This window comes from Stomoxys calcitrans, chromosome 4 (assembly GCF_963082655.1).
Source record: "Stomoxys calcitrans chromosome 4, idStoCalc2.1, whole genome shotgun sequence".
Taxonomy (NCBI): Eukaryota; Metazoa; Arthropoda; class Insecta; order Diptera; family Muscidae; genus Stomoxys; species Stomoxys calcitrans.
Genome location: NC_081555.1, coordinates 80618012 through 80628833, shown reverse-complemented (window position 1 = coordinate 80628833; position 10822 = coordinate 80618012). Strand labels below are relative to the sequence as shown.

Genomic DNA, 10822 nt, shown 5'->3' with positions numbered 1-10822 from the left:
AATTGGCTGGAATTTTGTACGGCGGATCCTCTCATGACCATCAACATTCGTGTTTATTATGGTCTGAATCAGTCTATAGCCTGATACAGCTCCTATATAAATCGATCTCTCTATTTTACTTCTTCAGCCCCCAAAGGGCGCAATTCTTATTCGAATTGGCTGACATTTTACAAAGGTCTCCAACATATTATTTAATTGTGGTCCGAACCGGACCATATCTTGATATCGCTCTAATAGCAGAGCATATCTTTTCTTTTATCCTTTTTTTCAGATTTGGATATAGCTCCCATATATATGGTCGTCCGATTTTCAGTAATACTGCAATAAAATGGTCATTTCTAAACCGATTTTCTCGAAATTTGGCAAGAAGGATTTTTTTTATGACTGCCTATTTTACGGCTAAATTTGGTTAAAATCGGTTCAGATTTGGATAAAGCTCCCATGTACATGTTCGCCCGATTTTCAGTAATACTGCAATGAAATGGTCATTTGTTACCCGATTCTCTCGAAATTTTGGCTTTCAGTAATACTGCAATGAAATGGTCATTTGTTAACCGATTTTCTCGAAATTCTGAAGGAAGGATATTTTTATGACTCCCGATATTAAAGCTAAATTCTATTAAAATCGGTTCAGATTTGGATATAGCTCCCATATATATGTTCGCCCGATTTGCAGTAATAACGCAATAAAATGCTCATTTGTAATTTAGCAGAAATAACTTTCTTATGACTCTCGACATTACTGGTGAATTTCATGGATTCACCAGTAATGTCGAGATTTAGATGTAGCTCTCATATATATATATATATCGCCCGACTTTCACTCCTACAGCCACTGCAAGCGCATTTATTGACCAATCATCCCAACATTTCGTACACCGCTTTCCGCGACGACTTCCACAATGTGTCTTAAGTTTGCTCGAAATCGTTTCAGATTTAGACATAGCTCTCATATATATATTCTCGGCCGATTTGCAGTAATATTGCAATCAAATGGTCATTTGTTAATGGATTCTCTCGAAATATGGCAGGAAGGATTTTCTCTTGCTTCTCGATTTTATAGATGAATTTTATAGAAATCGGTTCAGATTTTGATATAGCTGTCATATATATATATCGTCGGATTTTAACTTCTAGCGTCACAGCAAGCGCATTTATTGACCCGTCTTGCCAAAAATTTTATAAAAACCCTTTCCACGACGACTGTAAAAGCATCTGAGAAGTTTGCTCGAAATCGGTTCAGATTTAGGTAATATTTCAGATTTGAGAAATATTGCAAGAAAGTGCTTATTTTTTAACCGATTCTCTCAAGATTTCGCAGGATGAATTTTCTTATGACTCTCGATATTACTGGTGAATTTCATAGAAATCGGCCCAGATTTAGATATAGCTGTCATATATGTATAATATATCGCCATATTTTCACCCAAGCGCATTGTTTGACCAATCTTTCCAAAATTTTCCACAACGCTTTCGTCGACGACTACCACATTATCTGAGATGTTTGCTCGAAATAGGTTCAGAATTAGATCTAGCTCCCATATATATGCTCGTCAGATTTTGGGTAATTTGGAATAATGTGGTTATTGTCAACAGTAGTTGTTACAGTTTGAACATATTTCCGCCGAGGTCCATCAAAATTGGTTAAGAATTGGATATAGCTCCCACATTATACCTATAGGGTAGGTGTAGGGTATTATACAGTCGGCACCGCCTGACATTTGCCCTTCTCTACTGGTTTGTTAATAAAATTGTTTTGTTTATAATATCAAATGATACGTTTTATAAAGATCATAATTGCCTCTTTACGATACATTTGTTCTACATTTACACTACATTTATAAGAGCATAACCAGGCCTTAATACATTTTTTATAAATTATGTTTTCATTTAGGTTCTTATAGTGTTTACTTGGACTTTCACTGTGAAACTCGTATAGTGTTTACTTGGACTTTCACTGTGAAACTCGTATAAAGTATCAAACTTTAGTTCTTTTGACATATATTGTGTTATTCATTTGTTAGTTTTTTCCCAACATGGCAACTCTAAACTAAACTGAAACACATTTTCAGATTATCTTCTCCGTCCCCAATCAAAGCTCTCTAAGTCAATAGGAGAAGCAAATAAAAACCAGTCTTGATTCGCCACAGATACACATGCACAATTGCAGTTGCGACGAACTCCCCAGTGGAGCAGCATTTTGGTTTAGATCAAAGCTTAACTCAGTCTGGTTCAAGCATTCTGTGAGATTGCATCCGAAATGTAACGGAGTGGTGGAGAAAGGCATTTGGGTTTACTCACAATGGTCATAAAACCATAAAACAAAATAAGTTTATAGTACTAAACTGAAAACAAAAGATATTTTTAGCAAACAAGAAAAAAAAACAGCAATATCTAATTCTTATTAATTAACGTGCAAGTAATAAAGTGTGAAAAAATTAACAAAATCTTCAAAATTTATAACCTAACAAAAATAAAAATAAACCAGTGCTCATTTAAAACCATCACGATTTTTGCCATATAAAACAAAAGAAATAGCGAGTCAAACGTTTTCGCGATAAACATCTTTGAAAAACGTTATTGTTTATGTATACGGAAGCGCAAATTAGAGTCATCGCACAGAGGTAGACCCAAAAAACGTCCACACAAAACCGAAAAGAGAAAAAACGCATCGTTTGGTTTGCGGTTGTAATGCTGACAAAAACAGAAAACTAAGAAGAAAAGAAAAAAAAAAACAGAAATAAAAACAAAAATCAACCTCAGCTCTCAATTTGAAACCGGTTTAACTTTTTGTTGTCATCGTGATCTTTGTGTTGAGTAAGCGATATTTTGTTTGGTTGGTGTGGGAAATTTTGGTTTTCAGCTCCAATACTCCCCAGTCGCGACGAGTTGTGAAGAATCATGGGGAGGGGAAGTGCAGTGATTCTTATTTGAAGTTTTTCGTTTGCTGGAATCCCTCTCTCATTGTGAGGCTTACTAAACAATGTTTTATGGCAAATGCATCTATCTGTGTAACAATAACAACGTGAGGATTGAAAATCAAAACAAAGCAAATAAACGAGGAGTGAAGCATAGGAGAGAGTAAAGAAACAATGAACCAAAAGTATCGTCAACAACAGCTATAGTACCAGCATCTGCAACAATGAAGCGTTTAAATGAACACAGTTGCATTATGGCAACTCCAGTTAAGAAAGGTAAGCTTGAAATGCAACTCTGGTTTAAACTGTACCTATAAAAAAATCTGTTGTACAGTGAATGCTTTAAGTAATGTTTACACAATTTGCTTTTATTTATTTATTTTTATTTATTTATTTCATTTCATGCAATGCGAAGCCATCAGGCCTATAAATAATCACACTATGCATAAGACGTACTTTTTCTAACATAAGTTAAAAAACTACTCAATTAAAAATAAAAAACTCAAAAACTTAGAAAATGGAAAAAAATATTTAACCTATTTAACACTTTCTGAATCTAGATAAAACTAAATAACAAATAAAAAACAAATTACTAAAAATTATAAGCAGCAACTGATTAAAAAAAATCCTACTCAAAAAAGATCAACGTAATAAATTAAAAAAAATGATTAAAGCATAATAAAAATAGTAATACTTAAACCAAAATATACAAAAAAAAAAAAAAAATCACAATAATACTTTTGGCTTTGAAAACAAATTATCAAGAATTATAAATAAAAGAGCTTGAAAAAAAAATAATTAAAAAATATCACTTAACAAAAAAAAAGATTTAAACAAAATGGAAAAAAATAAGTAATACTAAAATCAAAAAATAAATAAATTACCAATAATACGCACGATAAAAACATTCCGTTAAAGTTGTTGGCAATTTGACACAAAAATTAAAAGCGCTGAAAGTGTAGACGAAGACGATTTGATAAAGATCTTGTTGACAAACTGAAATTCTTTAAATCCGTAGGCAAGGAGTTGTACAAACGTGCAACCCTTACAAAAAAAGTACTACTCAAAAAATTATCTACCCTCGGAAGAACCAACTGATTAGTTCTGGTAGAATGACAAAAATTAAATTCATTAACAAGAAAAATTGGAGACCGACATTTCAATAACTTAAAGAGAAACAAAAGCAAACGATAATTAACATACGACGGGAAATCACAACCGAGAAAACGACACACATAGGGAGTTATATGAACACGACGACCTACACCGTAAACAAAACGAATCATATTGTTAAAAGCGACCTGAATACGATGCATGCTCCCTTGCGACGCACTTGAGTACACCTCCAGACAATATAAAATGGCCGGCAAAACTAATGCATGCGCCAAACGCTCCCTCACAAAGAGCGGTAAATATAAACTCGTGGTATACAGGCTTCTTAAAGAAAAGTTAACCTTAGACACCACGGAACTAACGTGCCGATCAAACCGAAGCCTGTCATCCAGCTGAACACCAAGACAATCAATGCTTTGCACAAATTCAATATCTACATTATTATATCTAACACTAACATGATTGTGACAGCCCGAAGATAAAAAAAGGGCTTTAGTTTTAGAAGCGTTAACACTGAACCTATTCTCCGCCATCCACTCACGTAACGACTCCATCGCAAAATTAATTTTCGTCTGAAAAACATTCAAAAATCGATTATCACCCTTAAAAAGCAATTGGATGTCATCAGCATATGCAAATGGAGTGCACCAACAATCCAGACGAGAAAAAACATCATTGACAAATAACACAAAAAGAAGTGGACCTAATACTGAACCCTGAGGAACACCGCTTCTTACAGAAAGAACACTGCTACATTTACCATCAACACAAACAAACTGGCTCCTACCTGTAAGATACGAGCATAACAATGTACATGCACTGGTCGAAAACTTATAAACGGACTTTAATTTACTAAGAAGAAGGCCAAAATCCACTCTGTCAAATGCCTTTTCCAAATCTAAAGACAATAGCACGCAAAAACGTGTTCCACCCATGTTTGACCGGATAGAATCTGTCAAACCCAATAACAATGAGGCTGTACTTCTACCTCGCCTAAATCCACACTGGGCATCACAAATAAAACGATTACTTTCCAAATAGCCAGACATTTGACATTTAATAACATGCTCGACAATCTTAGAACAAATAGGTAAAATAGAAATCGGACGGAACTCCTTCAGAGCGTGACAAGACTGTTTTTTCCCAACGGGCACTATTTTGGCTAATTTCCAATCGGACGGAAAATAAGAAGTTAACAAAATAGAATTTACAAGATGTAACAGATGACAAGACACAAGAGGATAGACTTTCTTAAGAAATTTTAATGAGAAACCATCTACACCTGCTGCATTGGACTTAATGGCAGAAAAAGCCTTATCCAACTCCCACAACTCCACCCGTTGAAAAGCAAAACCACTATAGTCATACTCCCCGAGAGAACTACTTTGGGAGTCCAATTGGTTTTTATTAAAGGTCGTATTCAAATCCTCCACATTCAAATCACAATCATACGACTTGCAACTGCCAAGTCCATTGGATTTTAACAACGACCATAACTGCTTTGTGCTTTTATTGCCCTCAAACTGCAGTACATTCGCTTCCCTTCTAACCTTTCTTATAACAGATTTGGCTTTATTCCTGGCTCTACAATAAATTCGCCACTTAACATTGGATCTATTCTCCAAGAAAGATTTAAAAGCCAAATCTCGAAGCGATAGATGATATGAAATGAGGGGATTGCTAAACCAATCCTCACTCCTAGCCCTTATCACCCTTTTTTTTTATAGGAAACGCATTATGGATAGACCCAAGACAGCTACTAAAACTACTACATTGAAAATCAACGTCACTAGTGGAATACAAAGCGGAAAAATCAGTAGACGAAACAATTTCCTGCAAATCATCACAACTCAAAGCATTATAATCAACATATTCATAGAACTGCAAAACATTAAGGACTGAAACGTTAAGGGACACGAAAATAAACGCATGATCCGATATACTGGGACAAACAACCTGGTTAGAAACACAGACACAACTACGATCACTTACAAGAACAAAGTCAAGTAAAGAAGTAGAATTATGTACATCACTAAAATGAGTAGGTATAGAGTTGTGGACAATTGAAACATTAAGCCGCCTACAACTTTCGCGCACACTATAAGAAGACGACAGATCAAAAAGATTATTATTGAAATCTCCTAAAATTATGACGTCAGAGTATCTCACCAAAACATCAGCAACTTCACTTTCAAATGCCCGAAAATTTCCCCGCGGAAGATATACAACACCAACAAGAACATTTCTAGAACCAAGTAAAAGTTCTACAAACAAACATTCAACAATCCCATATTGACTACCACTATAAACAACTTTGTACTTAATAGACTTAGAGACAAACAAAGCAACGCCCCCACCTCTCACACATGGACGATCATTTCTGCAACAAGAATATCCCGAAATTTCAAATCGACTAGACGGTATACTTGGTTTTAGCCAAGTTTCGGAAACACCTACTACACTTAACAAACTGTCAACAACAACATTTCTTATTTCGTTAATTTTAGATGACCTCTCAGAGAGGTTAAAACTGCGGCAATTAAAATGCCCTACACTTAAATTATCACTATAAGCACACAATGAGGAGCGAAAAAACGAATTATCGCACGTAATATTACCTAAGTTGCAAGTATTCATAACTAATGACGCTATAAGGGCTCAATGAAAAATGAATTGCTAATACAAAAAAAAAAAATACAAAATAATAAAAATAAAAGGCTAGTACGCACGGGATCCATTGGTAACGGTGCTAGCCACATCTCCATTAGCGTTGCTTGACTCAGCACTTCCAAATAATTGATCACATTCAGTCGCACTCACTGTTTTAACGTCACCATTCAGAAACGTAAGGCACACCTTGGGAATATCTCCATTAATTAAGACGTATCTCAATATTCGCTTTTGTGACCGCAGCTTACGGCATTTAAAAACAAGGTTAGAGGCAGGTGCGGTAAGATGATCATTTAAATACACACGGGAATCAACCTCGCCACCAATTACATCGTTTAGTCTGATCGAGTTAAGCCTAGAATAGTTCGCCATAATCAAATCCCTGGTATGAACGGAATTGAACTTGACCAGCACCATCCTACCACCGGAAATATAACAGCAATGATTAATATCACTGGGGGCAACCTGCACTCCGCACAAGCGGGCAATCTGTATCACTGGCTCACGCAGATTTGTAATTGATCTCGGCATGCCACTTATAAGAATATCCGCGCGATTGAGACGTCTTTGCTGAACCAAATTAAACTGCTCCAATTGCCGTATCCTCTCACACAGCCTAGCATCAACATTGGCAATATTTTGCTGACAAACAAGAACATCCGATTTGACTTTCTGAATTGAAGCAATAAACTCACTTCGAAAGGAAGCAACAACACCATCCACCATTGTTTGAAAATCCTGCAAACATTTCTGCATCTGCTCATCAAATTTTTGTTTCATGGACTCAACAAAGTCATCAAAAAGCCCACGAATACAACTAAGACGATCATCTGCTGCTTGCTCAGATGGGTCAACACGTATACTCTGCAAACCAGTAAGGAGACCAAGCGTACCACTCTGAGAACGCACGGCGTCAACAGAATTAGATTGACTGCTATTGAATGATGTTGTCCCCAAAACGCTGGAATTACCGACACCACTGGAACGCGCATCACCGGCACTATCTTTAGCAAATTGACAGCTATTGGGTAATGCACCCCTAAAAACGGTGGAGTTAGCAACACAACTGGAACGCGCAGAATTGACTTTATCACCAATGCACTTCTTACAGGTGAACTGCAACGACTTGTTTGTTTTTATTTCATTACTAGAAATATTGACGCACTTAGTGTGGAAATAATTGGGGCAGCCAGAACACCCAATGCTGTAAACACCACGAGAGATGATTTTACCACAAACAGGACACTTCCAGCTTTTAGGAATAGCATGTTTAACAGGTGCAGGAACCATGATTCAAAGGCGAACAATGGCAAAACAAATCAAATGAAATGCCGGGAAAACTAGGCAACACACAGCAACAACAACAAGAGCGCAGAGCGACGGGAGCAAAAAACCACGAAATAAATGTGGTATCCAAGTACGAGATGCAATTAGCTTATTAGGCAGATGACAGCAGCGCAAAAATTTCGTAGATCGGAATACGATACACTACTTTATTTTAATATTTAATTAATTTTTCACGGAGCTCAATAAAAACACTTAGCTTCTCATGATTATCGATTATCGATTATCCAACTTTTAAAGTTGGAAACCAATAATAATATTTAATTTAATACATATATTGGGTTGCCCAAAAAGTAATTGCGGATTTTTAAAAGAAAGTAAATGCTTTTTTAATAAAAATTAGAATGAACTTTAATCAAATATACTTTTTTACACTTTTTTTCTAAAGCAAGCTAAAAGTAACAGCTGATAAATGACAGAAGAAAGAATGCAATTACAGAGTCACAAGCTGTGAAAAAATTTGTCAACGCCGACTATATGAAAAATCCGCAATTACTTTTTGGGCAACCCAATACATAAATGATATATTTAAAATGGATGCAGTTAGTGTATTTAGAGATTTGATGCAGCTAGTGTGTTTAGAGATTTATGAATGGGTACTTTTATATACCACTAGCCGAACCGGGCCCGCTCCGCTGCGTCTACTTTAAGTCTCCAAAATTTTTTTGGATGGGGACACTTTGCCCTGAATGCAGATATCGAATTCGTGCTATTGTAGCCTATGACGCTGAACGCGGTGTTTATCCCTCTTAATGTTGGCGACATTTGTGAGGGATAATGCCATGAATGGTCATTTAAAAAATGTTCCCCAAAGATGTGTGACACTGTGGGACGCCATTCGGACTCGGCTATTAAAAAATGTCCCTATCATTGAGTTTAAACTTGAATCGGAAAGCACTCATTTATGTGTGAGAATTCGCCCCTTTTCAGTTCCTGGTGGTAATGTCCTTTCTTGGGGTAATGTTCTCATTAGGGGAGGGATGGCACCTCAGACAGTTCGACCCAAATATGGCTATAAAATTCATGCTGTACTTCCAAATCCCTTTAATTTGAGCCTCATATTGCCATGGCCGGTAAATATGAACCGTTTGGAGGGTGTTTTGGGGCTGGGGCGGCCACCGGCATTTTGCACTGAAAATAGATATCAAATTCGTTCTTTATTCCCAACGGAAATGAAGTTCAGTTTAGGGGGTGTTTTAGGGCGTACCCCAAAACACTTGGCTCCATAATTGGACATCAAATTCGTTTTCTACTCTTAAATACCTTTCATTTGGGTCCCATATTGTCATAATGGGTCAAATAACCCATTTGACTAATATTTAGGAGGAAAAACCCCACCTAGACTTTCGGATGTGGGTGGTGTTTTTGGGGTAAGGGTGAGGGTCCGCCTCCACCCGATATCTAGAAATTATATAGCCTAAGTTTCCTTCCAGACAAACGTACACAATCTATGAAAATTTTAAGAAAATCGGTTCAGCCAAGTATCATATATTCATAATGGGTCTAATGGCGTTTTTGAGGGGACCCAGGGACTCAGATCTGTTTTAGGCTGCCTGACCACAATACGGACCTGCAGGTGGAGATCACGCAATGCGTGAAGTGGTGTGTTGCTTACGCGAGGATGTCGAGTGTGAACATCTTTATCGACAGTTAAATTGCCATAAGGGCAATAACAACCATGACGGTAAGGTCACGAACAGCCTTGCAGTGTAAGGAGATTAACGCCTTCTCTGAGGATAGCAAAATCGGCATCGTTTGGGTGCCGGGCCATAACGGAGTAAGGAGGAATGAAAGGGCAGACGATTTGGCGGTGAAGGCCAGAGAACTGCCGTGAATAAACTTGGTTAACCCGAAGCCTTTCGGGTCGACGCAGTCCGAGTTATGAGAGTGGGCGACGAATGCGCACGCAACATTGTGGAATAGCGAAACGGTCCGTAGGACGGCGAAAATCCTATGGGGGATCCAGATCGTGAGAAGATGAGGCTTCACTGAAAGGAAGTAAGAAGGGGGTCAGTACAACTATTGGTATCATAACGGGACACATAGGTCTATCAAGAAAATCTTGCTATTCAAAATTTTAGTTTTGTCTTTAGATATCTTTTTAAAAAAAATCTGTGATATTTTCGCTCAGAGGGTCCCGGGCCTGAGCCAAATTTTGTGTCTGTTATTGAAATTTTATTTGAAATTTTACCTCTACAGGATATTTTTTGAAATGTCTTCTGTAGAAACATTATTTTAGTTGCGTTGTCAGCTATCCATAATCGATCCATTACATATTTGTAGGAAATATTTTTTTTTCAATGGAACACTAGTTGTTAACCACGCCGATAATGTTGGTTAATATACCCACCACCATAAGAAGGGGGTATACTTATCTAGTCATTACATTTGTAACACCTCGAAATATTAATCTGGGACACCATGATCAATATTCTGGATCGTCTCGAAATCCTGAGTCCATCCAGCCATATCCGTCCGTTGAAATCACGATAGCGGTCGAGCGCATACAGCTAGCCGCTTGATATTTTGCACTGATACTTAGTATTTATGTGGGTCGTTGGAGATTGCAAATGGTTCATATCGGTTCAGATTTAGATGTAGCCGATCTTATAAACCGATCTTCCGATATGACTTTTTGAGCCCCTCGAAGCCGCAATTTTTGTACGATTTGGTTGAAAGTTTCCATGTGGTGTTCTGTTATAACTTCCAATAAATGTGCTAAGCACGGTCCAAATCGGTCCATAATCTGATATAGCTCCCATATTAACCAATCTACC

The 10822-nt window shown here is 37.1% G+C and overlaps 1 protein-coding gene across 2 annotated transcripts in view; it reads left to right on the top strand.

The window, feature by feature from the left end:
* Positions 1-2400: 2400 nt before the first annotated feature.
* The window catches only part of LOC106090515 (formin-J), a 327305-nt gene continuing 318883 nt past the window's right edge, over positions 2401-10822 (top strand). For both annotated transcript variants that reach the window (XM_059366827.1, XM_059366830.1), the window contains exon 1: positions 2401-3194. The gene's annotated coding sequence lies outside the window, so the exon portion shown is untranslated. The remainder of the gene's footprint in view (positions 3195-10822) is intronic.